Source organism: Armigeres subalbatus, chromosome 2, assembly GCF_024139115.2.
Source record: "Armigeres subalbatus isolate Guangzhou_Male chromosome 2, GZ_Asu_2, whole genome shotgun sequence".
Classification (NCBI taxonomy): domain Eukaryota; kingdom Metazoa; phylum Arthropoda; class Insecta; order Diptera; family Culicidae; genus Armigeres; species Armigeres subalbatus.
This window is the reverse complement of record NC_085140.1, coordinates 435356952-435374571: the sequence shown is the minus strand read 5'-3', so window position 1 is coordinate 435374571 and position 17620 is coordinate 435356952. Positions and strand designations below refer to the sequence as shown.

At 39.9% G+C, this 17620-nt stretch overlaps 1 long non-coding RNA gene across 1 annotated transcript in view; it reads left to right on the top strand.

The window, feature by feature from the left end:
* The first annotated feature begins 15292 nt into the window (after nucleotides 1-15292).
* LOC134213600 (uncharacterized) overlaps nucleotides 15293-17620 on the top strand; it is a 108605-nt gene continuing 106277 nt past the window's right edge. The window contains exon 1 of the long non-coding RNA XR_009979488.1: nucleotides 15293-15466. This is a non-coding gene — a long non-coding RNA (uncharacterized LOC134213600). The remainder of the gene's footprint in view (nucleotides 15467-17620) is intronic.

Genomic DNA, 17620 nt, shown 5'->3' with positions numbered 1-17620 from the left:
TAGCTGTGACGTTGAACGTTCATCACCGTGTGAATTGATCGTCACCACATTCGTAACGTTATGGCAATGTTGTTCTCGAGATTAGGTTTGTTTTAGATCGAACATACAATTAGGTGAATCGACTTTTGGGCGTACACGCTTAAAAGTCATTCACACAATTTTGTGTTTCGTTCACACAAACGGGCCTAACTCTGGAACAATACATATTATGCGAGTAACTCGCCATGTTACTCATTTTAGTGTAATTCGACGTACTTAACGATTTTGATGAGTTGATTTCACATTGTGAGAGAGCGCTCGGAAAACGGACCTTAACCTCAATTATATTTTTTCATGTAAATTGAAAATTATCGCAACATTTTATATACTATTTCAGAGGAGTTCCCCATTTGTTTCTTCGATATGACCAAACTAAAGTGCGATGTTTATAGTCGTACACATTTTAGTTGTGTCGTATCGGAAACATAACGAAAAATCCACAGAAAAGTCATTTTCGTTGCGGGTGCATGCCGGACGCAAACCGCCATCATGGCGATCAATCAAGACTCTGACAGTTCGAAGCAAAGTTTCTTACATATATTAAAGAATAAAAGATATTACACAGCGACTGTGTACATGTCTTTGGCTACATACACCTTTTCACACAGATTGCTATTCTCTCGTGTCATCGTCGTCATGTGTAGAAAATCTGGTGCTGCGGATAGAGCCGCTTTTGTGCTTCCAAGCCGCAGTAGCGGATATTTTGGAAATCAATCCCATAAGCAAAATTATTTTGCAGTTCCTTATGGCTGTCAAAATACTTCCTGCCTTCGCTGAATTTCTCTTCCATGTTGCATGAAGGCGCAAACAAATGCGTGAGACTCTACATGACTTTGACGATGGCTTCATACATACATTACGGCTCCAATCAGCTGCTCGAATCTCGTGAAATCTCGTAACGAGTGCATTTTAGTGCTGCATTCCTACTAATTTTCTACTCGAAATATAAATGTGAAACATATTTGTTAAAATGAATGCAAAACTTAAACAAAGTTTATTTTTATTTTTCCCTCAAATAATAACAATAATACTTCTCAATATAAGATTAAAACGAATAATTCAATAATCTTCAATGTTTATTCTGGGCACAATAGAAGATTTTGGCTTCACTTTTGACAACCAAATCGATTCCTCATCCGCAATTCACCCAGGTGAAAATATATTCATGCGATGTGTAATTTACTTTTAAGCGTGTATAGACGATGCTGAGAGAGGAAAGTTTCTTCTCCGGTAAGGGATGTGGATGAATGTGAAAGCCCCCAGCAGTGGGTGGCAAAGTGTATGGGACGTTGTACGCGTTCAATGATAAAATATGAAGCGATTTTCGTTATGAAAACATGGGCTTCCCAACATAATTAGGTAATGTTGGCTTTTCTCATCACTTCGTCCGGGGGACAATTTGAACAGTACTTTAAATAGAACTCAAATGAATTTCTGTAAATACAGAGAGAGGAAATATTGATAGCAGAAATGATTTTCCCAAATGGTAAATAAATGATAGAACAATATTTTCGGTTGTGGGCCATGTGAGTAATGTCGAACTTGTAGTATGACACTACATATTCATTTTCCTTTTCTATGGCTCTACATTCCAACAGGAACATTCTATTTCCATCGATTCAAGGGCATTATAATTCATATTGTTCACTTTTTTTTCCACACCAACACTTCCTTCTACTCCCTAGTTACGGTGAAGATGGGATTATGCTTTGTTATTTTGTTTAAGACTGGACCACTTTCTTGATTTCTGATAGCATTCTAGATAAGGTTCTCAAAGTGTCCAATCTACGAATTACACCGTAACAAAGCTTAATGCTATTAATAGGCAAATTCGGTAGTCACTATAGACAACTGAGCCTCGTCAGTCCGTATTCTTTATCTATGACAATTATAGGACAGTATACTATGGATAAACGACAGATTTTTTGTGCCAGTTGCAAACAATGCTTCCCAAACCATAGCTTGACCACCCCAAGTAAAGGTGTGCGCCGGTCCGATATTCGTCGGCGGCGGCGTTTGTCAGAATATTGGCCGGCGGCGGCGGCGTTTTCGGCATCACGCCGAAAGCCATTTTAGCCAGCGGCGGCGTTTTCGGCGTCACGCCGAAAGCCATTTTAGCAGGCGGGGGCGGCGGCGTGAATCGGCGTGGCGATTTTTTCATTACGTTTTTCTAAGATTTTTTTTGCATTTTTTTCGGAATATTTTCAAGACATTAAAAGAAGAATCTTTTGAATTTCGCATGAAAAATCTAATGAACTTCTCCAGACAAATCTAAAATTTGGAAAACATTTTCGAGCAATCTTTGGAATTACCTAGAGAAGGTCTTTGTAATTCCCAAATAAAATTGTTTGGAGTTTCAGCAGAAAAATCGTCACAATTTACATGAGAAACTTGTTTTTGTTTATTTGTGTTTTGTGTTTTGTTTTTAACTTCTATAGGAAAAACTTCAGAAATTTACGAAAAGTTCTTGTTGAGTATTCTTCGAATTTTTCACAAACAGAAAAAAATAATGAAAAGTAAACAGCGCGTAAAACTTGAGATGCGGAAATTTACACTATTTGACGCGGAAAAGGTCCTTTCCCTAACAAGTTTGCTTACAACTTGCAAGCAACATTGACGATTTACGTCAAATATTGTATACATTTAGGCTATATCACGCGCTGAATTACGCTAATAATGGCGTTCCATTTATGTGCATGATGTTTAGCGTAAATCTCAGTGGATTTTTCAATCTGTGCAGAAATTCTTGATAATTGTAGGAGAGTGCTTTTGGTAAAATGGGTGTTTAACCGTTGGCTTTCTCAGTCTAGAATAATAAAGACGGCTAGTTTGGCATGGCCAACAATAAAACAGTAATTTCTTAAGAATTTCCGCGGGAGACTCTAAGGAGTTTTCAAGAAAAAATCTCTGGAATGTTCACGAGAAATTGTCCGTAAGTTTAACGGAAACTTCTTTAGAATTTCCATGGAGGATTGTTCAAAATGTCTTAACGAAAAATTGTTTGAAATTATTGGATTTCTACGGGAAATTCTTTGTACATTAGACGTTTGATAACTGAAAATAATTAAACTGCAATGCTTTTATTGTATTTCGATAGTTACATCAGTTTTGCAGTTATCGGACAGCTGAGCTTCAAAATGATATCAAAGTCGATGATAGCTGCATAGCGCTGAACAATCAGGTGCACTTCTATTCTGACGTCGTCTGACAATTGTTTGCCGTCTAGAATGTGTCGCAGTTATCGAACGCCATTCGCTATCTGAAACGAAAACATGTTGCAGTTATCGAACGATTAGTGTATTGTCCATAAGAAATTCTTGAAAAATCCCATTGGTCGCAAGCGACAGACGGCCGAACTGGTAATTTGGCCCAAACAGTCATTTGCCCTAACAGGTCGTTAGGCCGAATAGGTCATCAGCCCAAAAATGCTGTTTGGCCGAAATGGTCGTTTGGCAGAATGGAATATTTGTCCGAAAATATAGTTTAGGCCAACAGGTTATACGGCCAATTGTCAATAACTGAACGGGTAATTTAATCCAAAATATTCATCCATTTGGCCTAATGATATTTACGTTGAAAAGGCTAATTGTCAAACGACCGTTGAACGAAAATTCGTAACCTCTCTACTTTTTGAGTTGATACTGGCCTTTAAGCCAAAAGCCATCTAACCAAATCCCATTAAGCCGAATTGAACGTTTATCCGAAACTGTTATCAGGTCAAACATGGTTTGACCATAAATGTAGTTTGACCGAAAACGACATACAGCCGAATTGGACATTCAGCCGAACTGGTAATTTGGTCAAAAAAAAATCGTTTAACCGAATAGATCATTTGACAGAAAATTCCGTTTGGTAGGAATGGTAATTTGGCCCGAAAATGTCCTTTCTGCAAAACAACCCTTCTGACCGAACGGCATTTTCTGTCAAATGACCTATTCGGATAAACGTCTTTTTGACAAAATAATCAATTCAGCCGAACAACACTTTTCAAAGAAGGTTGCAGAAAGTACATTTTTGGGCCAAATGGCTCTTTCTGCAAAATGACATTTTTTACCAAACGGCATTTTGGTCAAACGATTTTTTCATCCAAACGGCATATTCAGCAAAATGACCTGTTAGGGTAAACAACTTTTTACAAGTCTGCCCAAATTTTCCTTTTGCCATTGCCACAGCCATTGCTTTCGGCCAAACTACATTTTCGGTCAAACCAGTTTTGACCTGATAACAGTTTCCGTGAAACGTTTAGTTTTGCTAAATGGTCCTGGTTAGATGTCTTTTGGCCCAAAGGCCAGTATCGGCTTAAAAATAGAGAGGCTACGGAATTTTGTTCAATGGTCAATAGACAAAAGACCATTTCACAAACAAATGGCCATTTCTGGCCATATTACACCCGTTCAGTACGAAGTTCAGTCATTGAAATTTGGCCGTATTACCCATTGGACCAAATGACTTTTTCAGTCAAATGGCCCATTCTGTCAAAACACTATTTCTGCAAAATGGCATTTTTGGCCAACGATCATTTCGGCTGGACAACCTGTTATGGCAAACGGCTTTTTCGGCCAAATTGCCAGTTCGACCATCTGTCGCTTTCGGTCAATGGAACTTATCTAGAATTTATAATCGAAAATTGAAGAAGAAATTAGCGGGCTTGGTAGTCATATGGCTACTGCTTCTGCCTCATACGCAGGAGGTCGTGGGTTCAATCCCAGGTCCGTTCCATTCTCCTACTTTGTATCTTTCTCTTTATTTCTCATGTTCTAGCAATCGCTAGAACTGGAAATGGACTTCCATACTGTTTCCATTACTATTCCTATACCTTCAACTACAGTATTCTAACAGTAATCTGCTAGAATTGGAAACAACCACCATAGAGCTCGTTTCCTACATCCAATTAGAAATTCCATCAGTTACCTTCTCCTATCTATCACATTGGCAGCTCGTTAACCAAGACGGACCTCTGCCTCTCCAACTTAACCCAGAAATTCCAACAAATTCCGCGTGAACTCGTGGCAAGTGCAGAGGTATATTCGGCTTGGTAGTGGGCGAGTGATTGCATAATCAATTCCTTCCCCTTCCCTAGATTGACTTGCATTCTGTGGCAGGCGCCAGTATGACCTAACAAATTAGATCACCAGTACTTGTGGTTACTGAAGATGTGTGCTAGTCCCAAGCAAACATCTGTTGTTCCCTCAAAAGAAGCTGATCTGGTCATAATGGAGTAGCAACTACGAGCAGTCAATCAAGCTCAAGCTCAAGCTCAATCGAAAATTGAAGAAGAAATCCAAAAAATCCTCAAAAATTCCGAGCAGTTTTTCGATGTTTTAAAGTTGGCTATGTCAAACTAGCCGTTTAGTGATGAACTTCTCCTGCAAAAAACACTCTAATAAAGGATAAAAAACTAACTGTCTTAAATAATCTCGATTGGGGAAATCAACGTAAAGCATCTCTTTACCAGTCACAATTTTCTATGTGTAATTTCAAAAATACTCACCAGAAACTCAATAGAAACATTCCGTGTATATTCCGCATATTTTGCTTTGGAAATTTGGAAAGACTTCCCGTTAAAACTCTGAAGATTCTCATGTAAATCCTAAACAATTTTCCTTGGTAAATCCAAAGAGCTCCTCTTGGCAATTCCAAAGAGTTCTCAAAAACTGAAAGTAGTTCTCGTAATTTTCAAATAAATATTCTGGAAAAACTGGAGATCTTTCATTAAAATTTTGAGGCGAAATTCAAAAGATTCTCCCGTTATTGTCTTGAAAATATCCAAAATGACCAATTCAGCCGAACAACACTTTCGACCGAATGTCCTTTTCGACCAAACGACTATTTCGGCCGAAGGACATATTCACGATTTTTTCAGCCAAAGGAACTGTTCGACCAAATGACATTCTCAGCCAAATAACTTTAGGCTAGATATCCTAGGGAAGTCTGAAAACAGAGTCTGAAGTAGAGATCTATTAGGAAATTATACGGAAATTGCTCTGAATCTTTGGAGTTTCCACTGAAAATTTGAATCGGCGTGGAAAACTATAGATCAGCGGCGTGACAAATTTGAAACGGCGGCGCGCCGATGCAAAAATGTCGGCGGCGGCGGCGCACACCTCTAGCTAAGGCTAAGCTGCCGCTAACCGCAAGTCGAGCACATCTGTATATGGAGGCCCATATACAGATGTGCTCGACTTGCGGTTAGCGGCATCTATAAAATGTGCCTCTCGAAATTAAAATGTTGGATAACAATTGATATGTTGGTAACTTACAATGATTTTACTAAAAAAAAAAAGCATGTTACATCACTGCAAATCGCTAAAAAATGCCCTTGGTCTGAACAAAAGTTGGAAATTTCCTAATGAATGCTTGGTGTTTTCGGAGGAAAACAATACAAACTTTTCAAAATAAAATTTCGGTTTATTACCCACACCAGATCATGTCCGTTTTACCCCACAAAGATCCAATTTCTTTGAAAAAAATCCCAAAAAAACTAATTTTGAGATAAATCATCCATTTAGGATTTCTGTTTTAAAAGGTTAAATACTGCACATCCAAAATTATATCATCATGGCATTTCAGCCATCGTTTACATTAAATCATTTTGATGAGAAAATTAATTTGAGCTTTTTAGTGGAATGTTTTATTGTCATAAGACGATTTAGTTTAATATCTTATTGATTTCATCATTAATTGTATCTTGACAGATACGTATTTCAACCTCAACAGTAAGGCCGTCTTCAGTGTCTCGTACTTGACTCGACTTGAAATACGTATCTGTCAAGATACAATTAAGTGGTGGAATTCAATGGGATTGTTTAAACTCGTCTTATGACAGATTAAATCATTGATAAACAGAATGATTGTCCGTTTTACCTACCCTGTCTGTTTTACCCCCTCCCTTACGCTTAGGGGCAGTAGGGGCAATATGAACATACGGGGCAATATGAGCCACACTCATTTTGAGCTTATTGACAAGTTTTATCATGTAAAAGTTATATGATCTTTAAGAGGTAGCTCCACATATGCACCAACGTGAAAATCGCATTAAAATTCAATTCAAACATGAAAATATACTTGAAAATGTAAATTTTCACTGCATAGGCAAAATTATTATAAGATTTCAAGTTTATAAATAAGGTTTTGACACAAAACTGATTAAAATACAGGTCAAAAATACACCACAATCAAAAGATATATTTAAATTGAATATTGTGCACACATATATTTATATTGATACAAATCTGAATTTATCATAAAACTTTTTTTTCCAAAACCAGTCTCTATGGGGCAATATGGGCATACCTGCATAGAACAAGCTATCTGGCCTTAAAATGCGAATAAGTTCAAATTTCAGTATTCAAATACAAGAATATTATCATATATGTAAGATTCATTACGAAAAAATTACAACAGCGCATTACTGCGATAGAAACAGAAAATGACCATTGACCAATTGAAATGTGGCTGTTCAAACGGGTGAAGAGTGGCAAATCAGTTCAGTCCGCTGTTGTGCATTTTTTCATTTTATTTGGTATGGAATACTCACAACTGTTGTAGGAATATCATATTCTTCTATATTACGATACTTTTTCGCCTAAATAAAGGTTTTGGAAGGGTGGCCCATACTGCCCCCAAATGGTGGCTCATATTGCCCTGTATAGTCGGGAACACAAATTGAAATCAATACATTTTCAAAAGTGCATTCCAACAATTTCAAACGCATTTTTCGTCATTCATCGACGAAATATGAAAGGTAACATTCTTCAGTATAAGTCAACTACATTTGAACAATGCTTTTTTGAGCTTTTCAGCACTTTTCGGAACGATTTCCTTTAGGTGGTCATATTGCCCTGGATCACCCCTACTTGACACAGTGTAAATGGGGAATCGTGGCGAACATAATCACTGATCCGTACCGTATACAAAGATATAGATTATTTATAAAAAATATAGAATATTATTTATGAATTTGATTTCGAGGTACAATCACCGCATACATTCATATTTCAAAATTGTTGTGTTTTTACTGTGGGTTAAATATGTGGAAGCGTAAGTAGGTATACATTGGAAACGCACCCATCTAAAAGCTTTCCAGTAAAAGCAGCTTTTAGATGGCTGCTCCTTTCAGATTTTCGGTGCATGGGATAAACTTTCGATGAATAGTTCATATGGGGCTGCAAATATGTATTTTGTTTTTTTTTTAACTAATTTATTTGCTAATAATCTAATACATGCATTCATCTCTAAAACTAGGTGTTCCGTGCTTAATTACCCCTACAACCTTATTTTCTATGATACTTAACTTAATTAATACTACGGGTTCATAGAGCTAATCGTTGCAATAGAAGATTGTAACGGTTTTTGACTAAAAGTGGAAATTATTATATTGAACATTTTTTACAATGTCTCAATATTATGAATTCTATGAATTTCATTGCCTACTATACTACCTACTATACTACCAATACCTACTATATTGGCACAGCATAGAACATGGCTGATTCAAAGATTTGTTTGTACATATATCAAAAATTTGTTCACTTGTCATAAGACGAGTTTGTACCTTTCCTTAAGTCGAGTCAAGTACGAGACACTGAAGACGACCTTACTGTTGAGGTTGAAATACAATCAAGTGGTGGAATTAAATGAGAAGGTACAAACTCGTCTTATGACAAGTGAAGACATTCCACTAAAAAGCTCAAAATAATTTTCTTAACAAAAAATTGTTCAATCAAAGTTAAGTGCAATTTACAATGTTATGAAACCCATATGTGAATATGTTCGTTATGTAAGATATTGATTTGGAAAATGTATTGGAGGTAACCATTTTCCCTTCGATGGGACTCGAACCTATGACGCTAAGCAGTACGCTAGACTGGTGCTTTAACCAACTAAGCTACGAAGGTGCTCCATCGGCTTTCGCAACCCTAGCGGCTATTGAACGAGCTCGAGATTCCCAAATAGGACGCATAATCAAATCACTCGCAATCCATTTCTCAAGCCAACACTTCCACATGTGTATAGTACACGTCCACATTAGAGGAGCGTGAGTATTTAGAATGTCTGGCGGCTATACACATTCTTCATCAGCAACTGTACTGATCAAGTGAGGTTGTGTAAGCTATTTGCCAGCCGGTCGTCAAGCTACCGCATTGCTTAGGCAAGAGCACGCAACTCAGGTTCAGTTCAATCAAAGTTAATTGCCTATTTCCGGGGATTAAACCACCCGACTTGGACATTAATTTACAATGTTCTGAAATTCAGATGTGAATCTGTACATTATGTGGAAGATTTTGATTTGTTTTTAAAGACTGGTTCTCTTCTATCTACTGAAGTAATAAAGCTAATCCGCAAATACTTTATTCAGGCTTTTTTGAAACATTATATATTGACCGTTAGTTTATATAAACATAAGGAAATAACTTTATGAACATAAAAATAACATAATTTTGTGCATTAATATTATACTAATGGGTTACGTCATGGTGAGTTGACATCCGGGAAAAAGCGCCAAACTTAGCTCTGGTCTTCACAAGTTCCAATACTCACGCTTCCACGAGTCTTCCGATGACAATTGACCGCCACTGGGTTATATTGGGTTGCGTACTTAGCAGCACTTAAAGTACATGAATAGCCGCATGTATCCGCAAACTAGCCCTATCATTGCGACCGTGTGCCCCTCAAACCGCACAAGCCTAGTCCTAGTTTTGGGTTGGGCTTTAAACTAATTTGACCTGACTGATGGAGCGTCTGTTCACCAAGTAGGTGCGACTCCAAAACAGCGTCTGTCCAGCGGCTGAGTATGAAATCCCGGTAGATAGGAAACCTTGGGCCAACAACCTGTTTCCGAAACCCAAGTATGTTCGAGATCTGACAATGAAAGAGTACGGACTGATTTTACGGCAACGCGAAACAACGAACACGAATAGGAACGTGGAATGCTCGTAATCCTAGTCCAGCAACTTTGGAGAACACAGAATGCCGTCGGGACAAATTCGCCTGTACTCTGGTTTACGAGGTGAACACGCTCCCCGGCATCGCGGAGTTGGCTTCCTACTTAGCGCAAAGGAACACTTTGCGCTTATGAAGTGGGAACCTACAAGTGAAAGGATAACCGTTGCCAGATTTTGAACACGGGTCCGAAACCTTACTATAATTTAATGTTATGCGATGCTGCCGATATGCAAAAGAAGGAAAATTTCTACAGCCCATTCAATAAATATAATTCCGAAGGGCGAGATCAAGATCAATGCGAAAATTGGAACCGACAACTCGAACCATGAACGTTTTATGGGACGCCATGGTCTCAGAAAAATGAGCGAAAACGGGGAGCTGGTAGCAGAATCTTGTGGTAATAACGACATGATGATCGGGGGACAAGCGAGCGTGGGCGGACTCTCTGGCCGACGAAGGACACTCAAGACACCAACCTTTCTGGTTTGGCTCACCATTTTCTTTGTATCTTTTGAACGCAATGTCCAACAAGGCGGTACCACTTTTTGAATGAATCTTGTTGCGAGAAAGTCGGTTAAGGATTACTATAATCCTATATGCCGGGTATTAAGCCACCCGGAGTGATAATTAATTATTATGTCTGAAACTCGATTATGCATATGCATAACATGTGATAGATTTAGTGCGGAAAAGATATTGGAAGAAACGCTTAGAGGAAATCATCGGAAAATTCTTTGAAATTTCCTCAGAAAACTTTGGAACTTCATCGAGGAACGATTCAAAATTTCTAATGGAAACGGGGGCAACAGGGACTATGTCCAAGGGCTTGACGATCCCTCCCCAGGCCATCTGCGAGTTGTGGCGCCTGCCTAGGATGTGGTGGGGTTTGACAGTGGGCCCTGTTAAACCTCTATAAAAAGCTGCATGAATCCGCAAGTAGGCTCCGCTAAAGCGACCGTGTGCTGCCGCTCAAAGCGCAAGCCCAGAGTCCTGGTGTTAGGTGGGACGCTAAACAGCTCTGACACGACGGCCCTCCGACGAGACAGGAGATTGGCGCAGGCCCAATAAGCCGCCTTTAAAAAACAACTATTATGAACGACATAGAAGATAATACGACTTGATACAATCGCAACGACCTAGGTGACGAATAACGGATCATGATTAGAAGCTTGAAGCAAGGAACTGCAAGACACATGGTTTCGCAGGCTCCGACGACAGGATAATCTACGATGAATTACATCCCCGCAACTTCGATGTCGTAGCGCTGCAGGAAATCTGCTGGACAGGACAGAAAGTGTGGAAAGCGGGCATCGAGCAGCTACCTTCTACCTGTGGCACCACCAAAGAGCTGGGAACCGGCTTCATAGTGCTGGGAAAGATGCGCCAACGCGTGATTGGGTGGCAGCCAATCAACGCAAGGATGTGCAAGCTGAGGATAAAAGGCCGTTTCTTCAACTATAGCATCATCAACGTGCACTGCTCACACGAAGGGAGATCCGACGACGAGAAAGAAGCGTTCTATGCGCAGCTGGAGCAGACATACGATGGATGCCCACTGCGGGACGTCAAAATCGTCATCGGTGACATGAACGCTCAGGCATACCGTATCGAACGACAACGGCCAACGATGCATAAACTTTGCAGCCTCCCGCGGAATGGTAGTCCGAAGCACTTTCTTCCCCCGCAAGAATATCCACAAGGCCACATGGAAATCACCTAATCAAGTAACGGAAAACCAAATCGACCACGTTCTAATCGACGGTAAATTCTTCTCCGACATCACGAACGTACGCACTTACCGCAGTGCGAATATTGAATCCGACCATCACCTAAGTGCTGCAGTATGTCTGCGCTCAAAACTCTCGACGGTGATTAACACGCGTCGGAGTCGTCCGCCGCGGCTAAACATTGGGCGGCTACAAGACGATTTGTGTAGACTAGCCCAAGACTACGCGCAGCAGCTGGAAGTGGCACTCCCAACGGAAGAGCAGCTAGGCGCAGCATCTCTTGAAGATGGCTGAGAGATATTCGATCCGCCATTGAAGCACCGCAACCGCTGCACTAGGCACGGTGGCTCCGGATCAGAGAAACGACTGGTATGACGGCGAATGTGGAGCAGTTAGTTGAGGAGAAGAATGCAGCATGGGCGAGATTGCTGCAACACCGCACGAGGGCGAACGAGGCTCGATACAAACGGGCGCGGAACAGACAAAACTCGATTTTTAGGAGGAAAAAACGCCAGCAGGAAGATCGAGGCCGTGAAGGGACGGAGCAACTGTACCGCGCTATGAGAAGTTAAACCGTTCACGTAAGGGCCACGTGTATCAGCCCTATATGTGTAAGGACATAAACGTGAACCTTCTTACAAACGAGCGTGAGGTGATCCAAAGGTGGCGGCAGCACTACGAAGAGCACCTGAATGGCGATGAGGTAGACAACGGTGGCGGTATGGTAATGAACCTAGGAGCACGCGCGCAGGACATGCGACTTCCGGCAAACAACAAAGCCCCTGGAGTTGACCAACTACCAGGAGAGCTGTTTAAACACGGTGGTGAGGCACTGGCTAGAGCGCTGCACTGGGTGATTACCAAGGTTTGGGAGGATGAGGTTCTGCCGCAGGAGTGGATGGAAGTTGTCGTGTGTCCCATCTACAAAAAGGGCGATAAGCTGGATTGTAGCAACTACCGCGCAATCACATTGCTGAACGCCGCCTACAAGGTACTCTCCCAAATTTTATGCCGCCGACTAATACCAATTGCAAGAGAGTTCGTGGGGCAGTACCAGGCGGGATTTATGGGTGAACGTTCTACCACAGACAAGGTGTTCGCCATACGTCAGGTATTGCAGAAATGCCGCGAATACAACGTGCCCACACATCATCTATTTATCGATTTCAAAGCCGCATATGATACAATCGATCGGGACCAGCTATGGCAGCTAATGCACGAAAACGGATTTCCGGATAAACTGATACGGTTGATCAAGGCGACGATGGATCGGGTGATGTGCGTAGTTCGAGTTTCAGGGGCATTCTCGAGTCCCTTCGAAACGCGTAGAGGGTTACGGCAAGGTGATGGTCTTTCGTGTCTGGCTATTCAACATCGCTTTTGGAGGAGTAATACGGAAGGCAGGATTGACACGAGTGGTACGATTTGCACGAAGTCCGTCCAGTTATTTGGTTTCGCCGACGACATTGATATCATGGCACGTAACTTTGAGAGGATGGAGGAAGCCTACATCAGACTGAAAAGCGAAGCTTAACGGATTGGACTAGTCTTCAATACTAGTCATATACGTTCTCTACGGACACGAGACCTGGATAATGCTCGTGGAGGACCAACGCGCACTCGGAGTTTTTGAAAGGAAAGTGTTGCGTACCATCTATGGTGGGGTGCAGATGGCGGACGGTACGTGGAGGAGGAGAATGAACCACGAGTTGCATCAGTTGTTGGGAGAACCATCCATCGTTCACCGCAAAAAACTGAAGACTGTGGTGCGCCGGGCACGTAGCAAGAATATCGGACAGTAATCCGGGTGAAAATGGTTCTCGACAACGATCCGACGGGAACAAGAAGGCGAGGTGCACAGCGGGCAAGGTGGATCGATCAGGTGGAGGACGATTTGCGGATCCTCCGCAGACTGCGTGGTTGGCGAAGTTCAGCCATGGACCGAGCTGAGTGGAGAAGACTTTTATGTGCAGCACAGGCCACTCCGGCCTTAGTCTGAATAAATAAATAGGGAAACGCTTCGAAACTTCCTGGGAAAACACTTCAAAAATTCCTCGAGAAACGCTTTAAATTTTTCTCATGAAATGCTTCGTAATTCCCTCGGGAAACTAATCGGAAAACGCTTCGAAATTTCTTCGAGAAACCTTTCTGAAATTCAACGAAAACGCTCCAAAATGCCATCGGGCAACGCTTCGGAATTACCTTTGGTAACGCTTTGAAATTTCCTAAAAAAAATGCTTCGAAACTGCGTGAGGAAACACTTCATAACTTCCACGAAAGCTCTTCGGAATTTCGTTGGGAAACGCATAAAAATTTCCAAAATAAAAATGGAATGGACTGTGTTAGTATCCGCATAACTCGAAAACGGCTGGATGGATTTTCTTCATTCCTTCAGCAGCTACGTTCGTTATAGTTTCCGACGGGTTTATATGATATTTTCTCATGCAAAAATCATTAGTAAAAATGAGTAAATGGTGAAAAACTAAAATAAAGATTCGTATGGGAATTTCGCATGGGCTGTTCACAACGCGTTTTGCGCCTACTATGCGAACATGCCGGGTCAATTAGTACCAAATACAAGGCAAAATAAAGGCGTTCCAGGAGCGAATCTACAGAATACGGAGGAGTTTTATTGTTTTACAAGAGTTTCCTCTCAGGGTGGCCATCTTGCCCCACTTTCCCCAAAATCAGAGATTTTTTCATTCTCCTTTGAATTCAAAGCCTGCTTTCGATCGAAGTAACATTCCAGCGATAGCCAATTAAAATTTCTTCTAATCGAAGCATAAATTACGAACGATCAAAGTTCCACAAGAAACCATTACAGATGGAGTCTGGGACTGATTTCCAATTATCAATTTGCTATTTTTATAGTTAATAACGGCGTCGGCCCGTCCTCGGGACCATCGAGAAGGAACTTGATATGAAATTCGTAATTGTGAGCGAGTAGACCTCTGCATCTCCACGATTGTTACAGGAATTAGGTTTACCAATGAAAATAGATATGATTAATAATCATTAAACTTTTGATCGTAATCGAAAAGATCTCAAAATGAAATTGGGCAAATCAAGAAAACTAAGAAATTTCATCAAGCGGTGACCATATCGATTCAAAACTAAAGGGACAATTTCGGATACGGCAACTGCCAACATGAAATACAGGAGCATTTTTTTTTTTCAACGATTTTTTACTGTTTTCATCCGACATATATTTTTCTCTATACATACTTTTTTGCTTCACTTACAATATAGGTTTTTTTTATCATCATCATTTCACATTCTTGCAATCAATTGCTGCTAGTTTTATAGCCTTAACTAATAATGTCTCTCTCTCGTCATACGCGCATTTTTTTTGTTTAAGTTTTGAATTATTTTTTTTTCTTATTTTGCGGCTGTGTGAGTGCGAATGATTTTGCGTTTATTTTGTGACGTATGCCATTTTTATATGGGTGGGGGTGGTTTTACCTAGCGGGTGATCTCTCTACACAACAATTACTTTCTCCTATACATATTTAATTAGATTCCTGTCGTATTCGCTATCATCGGATTTTGTTTTGTGGAGTTGTCTGGTTGGTGGAAAAACGGGGAACACTTTTTTCGTTTGTTGCGTATGTTATGCGCCAAAATGTGACTTTCGCTGAGTATTTCTGTGTGTTCATAATCTTGAGACCTTTTGGAATTAGGAAATAGTGGGCGTCGGCGAAGGTAGAGAACGAATTTGAAAAAAAAAACTGATAAATCTAATAAAATTATTTTAGGTTTTACAATCTTCTTTTACTAAGCTAGGGTTCGCGTGTTGTGCACAATATTGGAAGTTTCAGTTTTGTGACTTGCGTTTTTTGTTTCCATTTTTAGTATCTACAAAGATTTACTTGTTTACATGCTAGCTCTACTAGTAATACAGTCCATTTGTTATGTTTCATTTTCACATGTTTTTTTTTCTGTTTGATCCATTACTTGCGAATTAGCATCATTATTTTGGTTAGTGTCGAATTTTATCGCGCTGTGAAAGAGCGATATATTATCATCCATCCAGGAAAAAAACTTAAATACTATACTATGGGGCTATTGTTCTTCAGTGTAATAATTTACAGTGTTTTGAAACGTGTGAGAAACAAATTGCCTGTGAGCGAAAAAAGAGAGATTTTTTAAGGTGTGACACAATTAAACTAACACATATCAGACGGGGTGCGATTCAAACTAGGACGAATGGAAACAGATGAAGAGAGATTGATCTAAACGGCGTAATATTGGGCGATCTTTTTTTGCTAACTGTACAATGTGAGTCACGACAAATGCCCGTTGAAATAAATACTAATTTTTATCCAAACTCCATAGGGGTGTTGTTAAAGTGTATGGGTTTTTGATATAATGACTATCTGGCATCTGCACAAGGAAGAGAGAGTAGTTTTCATACAATAAGTGTTGTGTGTTACGGCGTAGCATTGTTTCCGGCCTGACGTTGGTTGTTGTACAAAAGAGGAACAATATTCAAACAATACAGTTCTGGAATATATAAATGTAGTAAGTTGTTTAAACCGATTAGGCGACAAATGCCGTTTTCCTAATATTATTCTCAGTACGATATCAGTTGTTTGATTGTATACAAGTGAGTGTGTGTGAGTGTTGATTGTAATACAAGTACAAATATGCCTCTATCTAGATGTGTTGGTAGGTTATGGGCTTCCGGGTAGTGGAAAGTTGTTCTATCAGGGTGATTGTGAACAGAACGGGTGTGCGCAGAGGTTATTCTATTAGCTCATATTCGTAGGTTATGCTTGCTGAATGGTTAGTTTTTGTCCTAGTTGACAGAAATCTTTCAAATTGGCTGTGGTGAGCTTATAAATATGACTTCACTAAGTTGAGCTTTCGTGTTTGTATGAATGCTACCTTTTCGGGATGATCAATGATTTTTTACTATTCTTATTTATTGGCAGTTTTTTGCTTACCTATACTGGTTTTTACTATTCTGGTTTATTTTGTGTTGTCTTAGTTTGTTCTTGCACGGTTATTTTGTTTTCTATTTGAGTCCTTCTGTAAGATATTACACGAGATGGAAAAAACATGATCAGCTAACATAAATGCACACTATGTGTATGAACAATGCACAGAAACTCGATGGTCAGGGGCAATCAATAGTCAGCCTATAGTTCCTAATATTCGAAAATAAGAGATAAGGTTCATTTAGTGTATTCTGTTTTCTCTTTAGATTGAACAGCTATTGACAAGATGTGGTGGAACTGTTGTTTTGTTCTAGCAAATACCTAAGTCCGACATAGTTGTGATAACACAGGAAAAAAATGTGGTTAATATTTTCAGTTCTTTAAGCCATAATTTCCATATTCCAGCTACCATAAATTACTATTACTGACACTGAGCTAACTACATCTGCTCGTATATATATATTGTGAGACTTTGTTCTAATAAAGGAGGAATTCTCGAAATGAGACAGTCAAGGAAAGATGCAGATTAAATTTATGGCATTAAAAAAAAACAGACGATATGTATCAATGATCCCATCACTGAGCTTCACACGAAAATAATCATGCATCGATAATGTTTTACTTCGAAATGATTTTCTGAGTTTCCGATGCAAGCGGGGTTTTCCTTCTCAAAAAGCATGTATTAAAATTATTCTCACTCTGAATTCAATATTAAAGAAGATTGTGAACCTGAACAAAAAGCAAAACATAAACTGTTTGGTCTGCTCACCCAAAAGAGAATACTGCAGAATTGTAGATCAATGTTGAAGACTAAGAGACAAACAAGGTGCAAAAACACGTCTGAGGCCAACCTGATAAAACACTTTTGTCATTACGAGCCTTTGAGTCTTATACGACTCTTTATTCAGCCGGGTACGAACATTAAAGCAAGTTCACATAACATAGGTATGTCGTTCTCATTCCTTGGTT